The following is a 13,797-nucleotide window of genomic DNA, read 5'->3' as shown; positions in this document are numbered from 1 at the left end:
GTGTCCGGCATTCGGGTTCGTGACGGGTCGGGCTGGAGGCGGACACAGTGCTGCCTTGCTCAGGTAGGGAACTTCTGCATGATTCCGCAGGAATAGCCAGCTTTCGGAATGGAGGATCACAACATTTGGACAAGGTATGTTTGATATAATTAACTTTATTATGGTAGTCGGGTCGGGTCGGGTCGGGTTGGGTCGGGTCGGGTGCAGGAAAAAAATCAAAGGACTCGGGCCCGGGTCAGGTTCAGGTTGGATGTGGTCAGGTCGGACCGGGTCGGGTTTCAATTTCATAAACGAGCAGGCCTTTACCGCAGGGTCTTAGTGTGCATCAGATTCAAAGTGATTATTTGGGACAATATGGTTGCACCCAAGGGATACATCAGAAGGCTAGGAACTTATGAGAGGGCTCGAGAACCATTCAGTTCATATATTGAAAGAATGGACATGTTTTTCAGAGCTAATAACATTTTGGAACTTGAAGGTGAAAGTGAAGAGGTCGAGACTCAGAATAAGGCAATTCTTGAGGGCAAGAAAGTAATTTTGCGAATGTAAATTATCCTGGAAGTGTATGACATGCTAACAAATCTTCCTGCTCCCATCAAGGCAAAAGATGTGAATTCAAAACAATCATCACCAAGTTGGAGGAACATTTTAACCCTAAGCCACTAGAGATCACGGCAAGCTAGAAATTTGGAACCAGAAAGCAGAAAAGTAGTGAAATAGTTGGTGAGTACATTGTGGAACTGAAGAATTTATCACTACATTGCAACTTTGGCACATTCTTAGACCGTACATTACGAGACAGATTTGTGCTTAGATTGGTGGATGAGAAAAGATACTAAACACGCAAAATCCTACATTTCAGCTGGCGTGTAAGATTGCTCTCTCCATGGAGATAGCATCAAAGAATGCTGCGGAATTTTGTCTTATGCCAGTGACAGTAACACACTTCAGGAGAAGATAAAAAAACTGTCAAAATGGGCTTTCACATGGCAGATAAAATTTTACACAGAGAAGTGTAAAGTGATCAAGTTTGGGAGGAAGAATGAGACAATGTGCACCAATCTTAGAAGGTTTGAAAATGTTGCTTTATTCATAGAGGCATAGAGTAAAAGCAAATAAGTTATACTAAACCTTTATAAAACACTGGGGTTGAATGGCCTACTCCTGCACCTCCATGGAAAGCTTCCATTCCAGGCTCGGACACCCTCTTCAGGATCACTCTCCATACATCCTGCCACTCCATGCACGGATATCTCCCTCAGGATCAGATCACAGCTCCACAGTCCTGCCACATCCAGTCGTGAATGGTGGTGGATAATTTAATAACAAACAAGATGAGGAGGCTCCAAAAACACCTACATCCTCAATGATGGTGGAGCCGAGCACGTCAGTGCAAAAGGCAAAACTGAAGCATTTGCAACCATCTTCAGTCAGAAATATTGAGTGGATTTGATCTGTGCTAATTTCAGCTCCTCATGCTCACTGGTGCCTTGATTCTCTGGTGCTAATTTCAGAGTAAATCATGCAGCTTGACAATTGGAGCCAAAGAAAAAGACACAGGAGAGGTTGAAAGTGCCAAAACCTGGGATTGAAACAAGAACTGCGATTTTTAGTGCAATGCAAATCCAGCTGATCTATTTCAGCCACACACTAAAACCAGCCTTCGCTTATTGCTTTGGAAGACAATATTTACATTCAAGTCTTTGCCAAAATTTACAGAACACAACATGAGTAATATTTCCCATTGTTTTCTCAGCACTGATGGAATGTGAAGCGGGAGACAGCCAGAAATCCCACTGATCCACACTGACCCAGAGCTGAGAGTGAAATGAGATAAAGTCCAATCTTTAGCAGCGAGACGCTGGAGAGACGTAAGAGTCCTGAATCAAGGAGAGACTTTCTGATATAGTAAAAGCAAAATACTGCATATGCTGGAAATCTGAAATAAAAACAAAGGTGCTGGAAATACTCAGCAGGTCTGGCAGCATCTGTGGAGAGAGAAACAGAGTTAAAGTTTCAAGTCTGTGACCTTTCATCAGAACTGCCAAAGGTTAGAAAAGAATTAGGTTTTAAACAAGTGAAGGAGAGGGGCCTGTGGGAGAGAACAAAGGGGAAGGTGTTTGATAGGGCAGAGGGCAGGAAAGATTAAATAACAAAGTTGTCCTGGGACAAAGGCAAAGAGTCCGTTAATGCTTGTGGTCAAAGACAAAGCATTTGTCCAGAGAGAGTGTTAATAGCAGAATAATGAGCAGCTCTGACTACATGAAAAACAGGCACATGGTTTTAAACACACTGTGTTTTGTGCTCCCCCTTTGGTGAATCCTTGTTCACAGCTTTCCAATTATAATGCAAAGAAATGAACACAAACAGGCTTTCTTTGGTTTAAAGAAGAAAAGTGAAACTTATTAAACTTGCTTAAACTTTAATACGGTTCATGCCTACAGATATACGATGCACCCATGCTAGCATGCACACGTGATATACAGATGCAGCTAGGGACAGAAAAAAGAAAAGATAAAGTGGAACAGTTTGAGGCAATATCTTGTTACTGTGCTTCGAGCTCACGGTATAGCACTTTTGTAGGTAATTCTTGCATTTCGTAGGGCCCAGTATTCTACTTAAACCTTGTACATGTTGGAGACTTTTCTCTCTTTGAGATTCACATGTTTTCACAAGGTTCAGTTCTGTGGGAAAGAGATGGAGGCAGGCAGGACTGGAGAGGGTCTGCCCCATCCGGGAGCACATGGTGTTCCGAGTTCAAATCTGTGGCAAGTTCAAAAAACCAACAGCCAACTAGTCATGTGACTAAAACTGGTCTGACCACTTCTGCTGTGTATTGGGGAAGCAAAAGACTGCGTCCCTTTGTTTCAATACTGTTTGTTACCATGCAAATTTCATTCTAGTCAGGCGCTTGCAATTTTAAGTTTTAATGTTCATGTGGCAAAAATCATGTGTGCCTCAGTCTTGGCAGGTGGGGTGGGGCGGTTTGCCTGACACCAGTCATGTTCTGAAGTTATTGAACTTAAGGTTCAGTCCACAAGGCTGTAGAATGACGAATCGAAAGATCAGGTGCTGTTCCTCGAGCTTGCGTTGATGTTCACTGGAACACTGGAGCAGGCCAAAGACAGAAATGTTGACATGAGAGCAGGGGGAAGTGTTGAAATGGCAAGCAACCAGAAGCTCAGGGTCATGCTTTCGGACTGAGTGGAGGTGTTCTACAAAGCGGTCAGCTAATCTGCCTTTGGTCTCCCCAATTTAGAGAAGACCGCATTGTGAACAGAAAATACAGTACACTAAATTGAAAGAAGTACAAGTAAATCGCTGCTTCACCTGAAAGGGGTGTTTGGGGCCTTGGATAGTGAGGAGAGAGGAGGTAAAAGGGAAGCTATTACACTTCCTGCGATTGAATTGGAAGGTGCCGTGGGAAGGGGACGAGGTATTGGGGATATTGGAGGAGTGGACCAGAGTGTTGCGGAGGGAACGATCCTTTCGGAATGCTGACAGGGGAGGGGAAGATGCATTTGGTGGTGGCATCACGCTGGAGGTGGTGGAAATGGCGGAGGATAATCCTTTGGATGTGGAGGCAGGTGGGGTGGAAAGTAAGGACAAGGGGAAACCCGTGGCGTTTCTGGGAGGGATGGGAAGAGGGGAGGGCAGATGTGTGGGAAATGGACCAGACACACTCCTTGAAATCTCTGCTGACGAAGTCTGAAAAAGGGAAGAACAACCACACAAGGGTCTCAAATCGAAGACCCTGGGATTAAAAGTCTCATTCTCTACCAACTGAACTAACAAGGCCTGATACAGTACTTCCACTCTGTCTGTTATTGGACGGATGCAGCTGTTGGCTCCACCCCAAGGGCGGGCGTTTGTTCCACCAACCATGAAGCAGCTTCCTATCAATTCCCAAAATTATCATCTCCAACAAGAGAGAATCTAACTATCTCCCCTTGACATTCAATGGCATTATCATTGCTGAATCCCTCACGATCAACATCCTGGGGGTTGCCAATGAACAGAAACTGAATTGGAACAGCCATATAAATACTATAGCTTCAAGAGCAGGTCAGAGGCTGGGAATTCTACTGTGAATCACTCAACTCCTGTCCACCATCTCCAAGACACAAGTCAGGAGTGTGATGAAAGGCTCCTCACTTGCCTGGATGAGTGCAGCTCCAACAACACCAAAGAAGCTCAACACCATCCAGGGCAAAGCAGCTCACTTGATCAGCACTCCATCCACCACGACCTCGACCACCTATAAGGACATTGGATGAATGGCAACACCACCATCTGCAAGTTCCCCTCCAAGCTACACACCATCCTGTCTTGGAACTATATCATGATTCCTTCACTGTCACTGGATCAACATCCTGGAACTCCCTTCCTAACAGCAGGTATTGCGATGGCTCAGAAAGGCGGCTCACCACCACCTTCCCAACGGCAATTCGGGATGGGCAATAAATGCTGGCTTTGCCAGCAATGCCCACATCCCATGAAAGAATAAAAACGAGATTTGCCACAATGGTAGCAGGGTGAGGGATTTCAGTTATGTGGAGAGATTGGAGAAGCTGGGGTTGTTCTCCTTGCAGCAGAGAAAGTTCAGAAGAGATTTGACACATTTGTTCAAAATCATTTTAAATAAGGTGAAACTGTTTCCAGTGGTAAAAGGGTCAGTAAGCAGAGGACACAAATATCAGGTGATTGGCAGAAGAACCAGAGGTGACATGAAGAACCATTTTTTACACAGCAATGTGTTGTGATAAAAAAGAAAAGACTTGCATTTATATAGCACCTTTCCTGACCACTGGATATATCAAAGCACTTTGTAGACAATGAAATACTTTTGAAGTGTAATCGCTGTTGTAATGTCAGAAATGCAGCAGCTAATACCCACAAACAGCAATGTGATAATGACCAACTGATCTGATTGAGAGGCAAATATTGATCACAACACCAGGGAGAATTGCTCTTCACTTGTTTGAAATTGCAGCATGGGATCTTTTACATTCACCCAAACATGCAGACCAGGTCTTGGTTTAACATCACACCTGAAAGGCAGCACCTTCAACACCCTCAGTGCTGTACTGGAGTGTCAGCTGTGAAATCTGAACCCAGAAGCTTGTGATTTCGAGGTGAGTGTGACCAACTGAGCCACAGCTTTTACCTGAGTCTCAATCCTTCTACCAACAGTTTCTCTCTATCAGGTCTGTCACGACCCCTCATGATTGTGAACACCTCTATCAAATCTCCTCTCTAAGGAGAACAACCCCAGCTTCTCCAATCTATCCACATAACTGAAATCCTAACCACATGTTGCAGAAAGGAACTTTTCCTCATGTTCCTTCTGGTTTTGTGAGTCACCTTAAATCTGTAACTTACGTTATGGACCGTTGAGCAGTTAGAAACAGTTCCTCAGTATTTACTCTGCCTCAAACCTTCAAGGAAGCTCTGCAAAGTAACTGAAAATCAAGTTGTCAGAAGTGGGATTGAAACACATGCCTCCAGTGAAAGCTGCAACCTGAACAGAGAAGCTGAAACCGCTCAGTCACCTCAACTGTTCAGACCTTTTTGACCTCGTCATCACTTCCGTACTTTGAAAGGTTCACTCAGTTCTGGAACTTATTCAATGTTACTGGAATGCTCAGTGATTGGGATATTAACTCCCCCGGGTTTTCCTGAGCTTGTTCTCGGTGTATGGGGATGTTTGTCCTGGGCTGTGGAATCTTGCATCCCTGTAATGGACATTAACCCACTGATTGAATCTGTATTCACTGCTTTCTGCTGGTGCTGGGTAATTGTGGGGCCGGAATGTTGCTGCTTGTCCCGGCCTCACTCACTCTGGGAAAGAGTGAATAATTGATGCATCTGTTTCTGTGTCTGAAATGTGACTTCGATCTGCTGTTATTAACCGAGGCAGCGCTGCAGCAGGATACGTTAATAATCTCTCACTAATCAACTGCAAACAGTCAGAATGTGTAACTTTGAGCAGCACTTTCTGCACCGTCAGGGCTGGAAAGTTGAGGGAGGGAGAGACACTGTCAGTATCTGAGTGTATACAGCACTGTACAGAGAAAGAGCCAATATACCGGGGCTGAGACACAGTGCATCTTTTCACATTTAATCACAATAATATCCGGAGTCAGGAACTGAAAAGGATGAAAAACCAAATAGCAAGAGCAAAAATAAGAAAACTAAGCAATTATAGATTAGCTGATAAGCTTTCACTGTGTTACCTGGTAGTCTACTGTTTTATATTCAATGCTTTCTCCACTGTGGCCAGGGAATGGTTTCTTCTCAAGGGCTGAATATTAACAAAACTTCTTAGAATTTAAATCTTTTAAAATTAATTCCATGGAGCTAATGGGGAAAAGTCAAATAACTGCACCAATTATAGGAGAGCTGGTTGGTGATGATGTGGATGTGTCTGCAGTGTGCAGGACCAGACTGTTTCTATAGATTCACAATGAATGTTTCATCTTTATTTATAACAGTAAAACTGATCGTGGACAATGGCTATTCTGGTTGCAGAAACCTGGAGATTTAACTCATTAACACCCTGCTTTCGGGTAATTTAGAAAGAACAACACCCAGCTCTGACAGTTAGTGTGCTTCTTTGTTCACCCACAATTTGTTGGTTTCAGCACATAAAAGGATGAGGCTTTATTAACTTAAACTCTTCTCCATCTGCTGGATTACTCTGGCTGTTGATTCTTCAAAGATAAGGTTAATCAAGACTTTCTTTGTGAAATCCATGCTGACTGTGCTTTATTATATTTTCATTTTCATATGTATTTTCTACTTTTGGTGATTATTGTCATTTTTTATTGATTTTATTTTTATTTATTGCATTTATTGCCCATCCCTAGTTCCATGGAAAAAGTGGTGGTGAGCTGCCTTCTTCAACCACTGCAGTCGATGTGATGCTGTTCGGAAGGGAGTTCCAGGATTTTGACCCATCAACAGTAAGGGAACAGTGATATAGTTCCAATTCAGGATGTTGTCTGGCTTAGAGGGGAACTTGCAGGTGGTGGTGTTCCCATGCATCTGCTGCCCTTGTCCTTCTTGGGAGTAGAAGTCACGGGTTTGGAAGGTGCTGTCTAAGGAGGCTTGCTGCCTTGCTGCAGTGCATCTTGTGGATGGTGCACACTGCTACCACAGTGCATCGGTGATGGAGAGAGTGAATATTGTGAATGAGGTGCCAATCAAGTGGGCTGCTTTGTCCTGGATGGCGTTGAGCTTCTGAAGTGTTGTTGGAGCTGCACCTATCCAGGCAAGTGGAGAGTATTCCATCACACTCCTGACTTGTGCCTTGTCGATAGTGGACGGGCTTTGGGGAGTCAGGAGGTGAGTTACTCGCCGCAGGATTCCTAGTCTCCGACCTGCTCTTGTAGCCATGATATTTATGTGGCTACTGCAGTTCATTTTCTGGTCAATGGTAACCCCCAGGATGTTGATAGTGGGAGATTCAGCAAACGTAATGCTGTTGAACGTCAAGGGGAGATGGTTAGGTTCTCTCTTGTTTGAGATGGTCATTGCCTGGCACTTGTGTGACTCGAATGTGAAATATCCTTATTGTAGTGTATTGCATTGTACTGTGCAGTGACAACACTTGGAAAGTCCTTCATTGGCTGGAAAAGGCTTTACAAGGTCCTGTGAAATGCATGTGTTGCTTTTTCCATTGTTATCAGTGTCATTTTGATCAAAAGATAGAATTCGTGAGCACAAATTTTAAATCAATGTTGATTCAAATAATGTAAAAGCATCTATATTCTTGCACTGTACTTAATAATCACCATCTTCCTATCCTTACAGAGTACAATGTCTTTGACCCTGAAATTGATTCCACAATCTCAGTCCCTCAGACAATTTCAGCCCAGTTCTGATGAAAGATCACGGATCTGAAACGTTAACTCTGTTTCTCTCTCCACAGATGCTGTCAGACCTGCTGAGTATTTCCAGCATTTTCTGTTTTTATTTCAGATTTCCAGTATCTGCAGTATTTTGCTCCGGTGTTACTTTGAAAGTGAAAACTGACCCACCTGTCTACAATTCACACTGGGGTCTCCCATGAAATGATTCTGTATAATGTTGATGGAAGGAATACAGACTCTGAGCACAGAGCTTCCTGTGGGGAATTGGGGATATGAAAACCAGCAGACTCTGCAGGAATTTCCACTGGGAGCACAAATTCACAAAATCTACCTTTTATATATCGATTCATTTTGATTGTCCTTCTGGAAAATTATTTTGAAACAATTTAAACATCAACCCACAGCTCCATGACTGGGCCAATTATGAGGTCATCCTCTGACACGTCATGTGACAGCTGGAGCCACAAGACATCAGAACCAGATTTGTGACTGGATTAAAACCCGGAATCCTGTCCCAATGGCTTTTCAAATAAAGCTGTTGCTGTTTGAAAACACAGCAGTTAAACTTTCTGCCTGACCATGAGGGGAGCTAGGGAGAAATTTACAAAACTCAATCCTTCAACAAAATAGTTCGAAAACCATTAATATAGAAATCATGTGAGGATTCATATGCAGGAGAAGCAAGCAAAATACAGAAAGTACAAAGGACAGCTGAAAAGGGAAATGAAATCAGCAAGAGAGTGTGTGAGAAAAGATTAGCAGGTCACATAACTGGGAACACTGAAGTCTTTTACCAACATATGGACAGTCAATGAAAGGGTGGGTCAATTAGGAGATCCTGTGGAGGCAGAGGGCGTGCCTGAGGCACTAATTAAGTACATTGCATCTGTCACAAAACAAGCAGATTGTGCAAATGCCACACAGTAAAGGAGGAGGATGTGGAGAAATAGGAGGGGATGAAAATAGATAAAGAGGAAATAATTACAAGGTTAGCAGTGTTCACAGTAGAAAAGTCACCCGGTCTGGATGGGCTGCATCCTGGGTTGCTGAGGGAAGTAAGGGTGGAAATATCAGAGACTCGAACCACAATCTTTCAATCCTCCTTTCTATGGGAATGATGCCAGAGGACTGGAGGATGCAGGTAAGCTTGGGTAGTTCGATCTCAGTTTAACTTGACCATTTTTATAATGTATCTGTTGTAATAACTCATAAGGTCAAGGAAGCCATTTTACAATTAACACATGACCAAAGGAGCCATTTTGTGTTCAGTACTAACGTTTATATCCTGCATAATTAATGAGTAGCTACCCATCATGAAACAGATGATTGTAAAGGTAATGAACCTTGATTGAGTTATAAATAATGAATCAATAATCATTTTAGAGAGAATGGGTTTTCATTTAAAGTTAGTTCAATCTAATTACTGTGAGTTTCTGTGTCTGTGTGGGAAAGGGCAGTTTCAGCGAAATTTATTCAAACAATGGACCTTTCCAGGACACCTGATAACACCCATGGTCTGGTACATCGTGACCTTCAAGAGTCTCGATTTAATGAATAGGAAACTTGTTTCAGATCAGATTGGGAGACAGTGTGAAACCACTCCATTGTACTCATGTCTGAGATTCTGAGGACAGGTGACTGTTAGTGGAAGACATCATTAAGAACTTATTAAATGTACCTAGCAACAGCTCGGACCAAATATTATTTTACAAGGTGGTGTGATGGCCATCCAGGGGTTAAAAGTAGGGATTTTGTAAGGTTTCAGTGTGCAGGAACACTAGAAGATCTCAGGGGTAAAGGCTCAGATCATCAACCAATTTCTCCACCTGATGAGGTTTCAGTGTGCAGGAACACTAGAAGATCTCAGGGGTAAAGGCTCAGATCATCAACCAATTTCTCCACCTGATGAGGGATCCAGGCTGGACAAAGAGGACCGTGACATTCTGAGACCAAGCTCGACCAGTCCACACACCTGATCGAGCAGTAAAGTTATATTGTCCAAGTTTGTGAAAGATAATTTTGCTTTCAATTATTAAGCACTATTTTACTCTCAATAAAAGTTCTGGACTTACTAATCAAGTATCCTGTTACTTTAATTGGTTAAAGTCATGCCCAAAGAGATTGTCCACAATAGAATTTCCAGAATTAAAAGATACATCTGCAAGGATTGCTAATTTTACAGCCCTGTTTAAAAAGAGAGATAAACCCAGGAACTACAGACCAGTTAGTCTAATGTCAGTGGTGGGGAAACTTTTAGAGACAAATATCCAGGAGAAAAATAAGTGTCACTTGGTAGAACATGGCCTAATAAATGACAGCCAGTACAGATTGGTTAACAGAAGATTGTGTCTGAATTAATTAATTTCTTTGATGAAGTTTCAGAGAGAGTTGACCAGGGTAGTGGGGTTATTGGTGTGTGTCTGGACTTCAAAATTGTGTTTGAAAAAGTACCATAAAATAGACTTGTGAACAAAATTCGAGCAGATGGGATTAGAGGGGGCAGTGGCAGCATAGATACAAAATTGGCTGAGGGACAGAAAGCATAAAGTAGGGTGAATGCTTGTTTTTCAGAATGGAGGGACTAATCCAGGAATGTCACTGTTGTTGCAGTATGTGCAGTGTCTGACCCTGAGCTGTCCGAGGGAGGGGGCTGTTTGTGATGTTCCTGTGGGTTGCATTATCATCAGGGTATCTCCCTGAGCTGTCACAGGGATGGGGCAGTGTGTGATATCCTTGTGCATGTCATGCAGGCCCACTGGCGTGTGGTTCCATCCTGATGCCAAGAAACAGAGCCCCATCTATGGGCAAAAAGTCTCACTTCCCTGTGGATGGCTAGAGAGAGAAGAAGGCTTAGGGAGTAAACCTGGACAGTAAATCCGGAGTGGAGTCCCATAGGCGGTTTCCTGTTACTTATCAGGTAGTTTTCCAGCAACTCCTACAGCAGAGCAATACCAAACAGTACTGTTTTTTCCTTTCCTTTGGACAATACTAGCAATGCTGAGAGGGGGTCCTGATGCTCAGTGTCTCCATACTATTTGCCCAGGCCTGTGCCCTGGAGAGGACACTCCAGCTTTGTGGTTAAACATTAGCACAACACGGGAAGAAACAGTTACTGATTGTAAGCTCTCACTCAATTGGTGTAGAGTATGAGCACCAGGGGTTACTTCTGACAGAGGGAGAGATCATCATGTCTCATTGGATAGCTACCACCAACTCAGTTAACAGCTGTCCTGCCACGACCTACTTGCTTCAATGGGTGCTTGGAGCTTAGAGAGATACCTCTCAACAGGCGGTTCGATAATCAATGCACCAGGCAAGACAAACTTAACAAAGAAGACACCAGTCCTTCGCATCGCAAGCTGGAATGTGAGGACCATGTGTCCTGGCCTTACCGACAACCTTCTGCAGGTTGATGACACACACAAGACAGCTGTGATCGACAAAGAACTCACAAGGCTCAATGTGGACATTGCTGTGCTGCAAGAAACTAGACTCGTTCAAAGTGGATCCCTCAAAGAGAAACACTACACCTTCTTCTGGCAGGGGAAAGCCCAAGAGGCAACTCGTGGGTTTCACAGTAAAAAACACGCTACTTGCAATGAGTGAACCACCCACAGTAGGCTCAGAGAGACTTCATACTCTTCACTTGTCAACAAGCGCGGGCCCAGTTAATCTCATGTGCATCTATGTCCCGACACTCACCTCCACCCCAGATGTCAAGGATCAATTCTATGAGACACTTGACGCTGCCATCAGTAGAATTCTCAGCACTGAGGGACTGTACCTTCTAGGAGACTTCAACGCAAGTGTGGGTACTGACTATAGCTTGGCCAACGAGCATAGGGCACCAGGGGATTGGCAAGATGATCAAAAATGGACAGAGGTTGCTGGATCTATGCTGTCACCATGGACTCTGTGTGACAAACAGCTACTTCCAGTTCAAGCTGTGCCACAAGGTGTCCTGGAGCCATCCAAGATCACGCCACTGGCACCAGCTAGAACGTAACATCACCAGACGTACCACCCTCAGAAGTGTCCTCATCACTCACAGCTATCACAGCGCTGACTGTGATACTGACCACTCCCTAGTGCGTAGCAAGGTCAGGCTTCAGCTAAGGAAGCTTCACCCATCCAAGAATAAAGGTCCTTCACGGATCAACACTTGCCGAACCACTGATCCAGAAAGGACCCAGGAGTTCCTCAACATCCTTGATCAGACTCTTTCAGAAAACACCCAAGGCCTCAGTGCGGTGTCAAAGTGGAATCATCTGCACGCCACCATCTATAACTCTGCACTCGCTGTGTATGGGAAAAGAGATGGGAGGAATGATGACTGGTTTGAGGCTTATTGGACTGAAATGGAGTCAGTTACTGTAACTAAGAAGAGAGCCCTCATGAACTACAAACCAGTCCCCAGTAAACAAACTCGAGACGCTCTCAGAACTACCAGAAACAAGTCTCTGCAGACTGCTCGGCACTGCACCAATCAACAATGGTTAAAACACTGCAACAGTATTCAATCTGCCGCTGAATCTGGGGGATGCTAGAGGGACATAGGAAGGAATTCAACACACCAAGGTTCCTTGGACAGCACCTTCCATACCCGCAACCTCTGCCAACTAGAAGGACAAGGGCAGCAAATTCATGGGAACATCACCACCTGCAAGTTCCCCTCCAAGCCACACACTATCGTGACTTGGAACTATATCGCCTTTCCTTCACTGTCGCTGGGTCAAAATCCTGGAACTCCCTTCCTAACAGCACTGTGGGTGTACCTACCTCACACAGACTGCAGCGGTTCAAGAAGGCAGCTCACCACCACCTTCTCATGGGAAATGAGGGATGGGCACTAAATGCTGGCTTAGCCAGTGATGACCACATCAGATGAATGAATAAAAAAAAAATTATGAAAGCAACGGGCCCAGCAGTAACTAAATCAGCACCTTTGAAGACAAAGACAGGGACGATCATCACTGAACCTAACAAGCAGATGGAAAGGTGAGTGGAGCATTACCTTGAACTCTACATAACGGAGAACATTGTCATTGAAGTAGCTCTCAGCGCCAATCCAGACTTCCCTGTCATGGAGGAGTTGGACAGTGACCCCACTATCATAGAGCTCAACAACGCCATTGACCGTCTTGCCAGTGATAAAGCCCTGGGAAATGATGGTCTTCCACCTGGAATCATCAAAAGTGGAAAAGCGGCACAGCTGTAGCATCTCTATGAACTTCTGTGGCTCTGTTGGAAGGAGAGATCTGCGCCTCTAAACATGCCTGATGCAAACATTGTCACCTTGTACAAAAATATAGGGGATCACAGTGACTGCAGCAATTACCGAGGCATCTCCTTGCTAAGTATTGTGGGGAAGGTCTTTGCTCACATTGCTCTGACCAGATTGCAGACCCTGGCATCACACATCTATCCTGAGTCTCAGTGCAGCTTCAGTGCTGGTAGATCGAAAGTCGACATGATCGTCTCACTTCGGCAGTTACAGGAGAAGTACTGTGAACAGTACAGACCACTCTACATTGTCTTTATAGACATCACCAAGGCCTTCGATCTTGTCAGCAGAGACAGACTCTTCAAACTGCGATGGAACATAGGCTGCCCTCCTGAACTCTTGGGCATCATCTCTTCTTTCGACGAGAACATGCACTGTTCCGTCAGTTACAATGGAGCGACATCAGATGTTTTCAAGATCAGCAGTGGGGTCAAGCAGGGCTGTGTCCTGGTAACAACTCTCTTAGAAACAGAGGAACATAGGAGGAGGCCATTTAGCCCGTCGAGACTGTTCTGCCATTCAATTCGATCATGGATGATCATCTACCTCAACACCACTTGCCCGTGCTATCCCCATATCCCTTGATGTCATGAGTATCAAGGTTTCTATCAATTTCTGTCTTGAACACGCTCAATGATT

Source organism: Heterodontus francisci, unplaced genomic scaffold (assembly GCF_036365525.1).
Source record: "Heterodontus francisci isolate sHetFra1 unplaced genomic scaffold, sHetFra1.hap1 HAP1_SCAFFOLD_58, whole genome shotgun sequence".
Lineage (NCBI taxonomy): Eukaryota > Metazoa > Chordata > Chondrichthyes > Heterodontiformes > Heterodontidae > Heterodontus > Heterodontus francisci.
Note: the sequence above shows the minus strand (reverse complement) of the source record.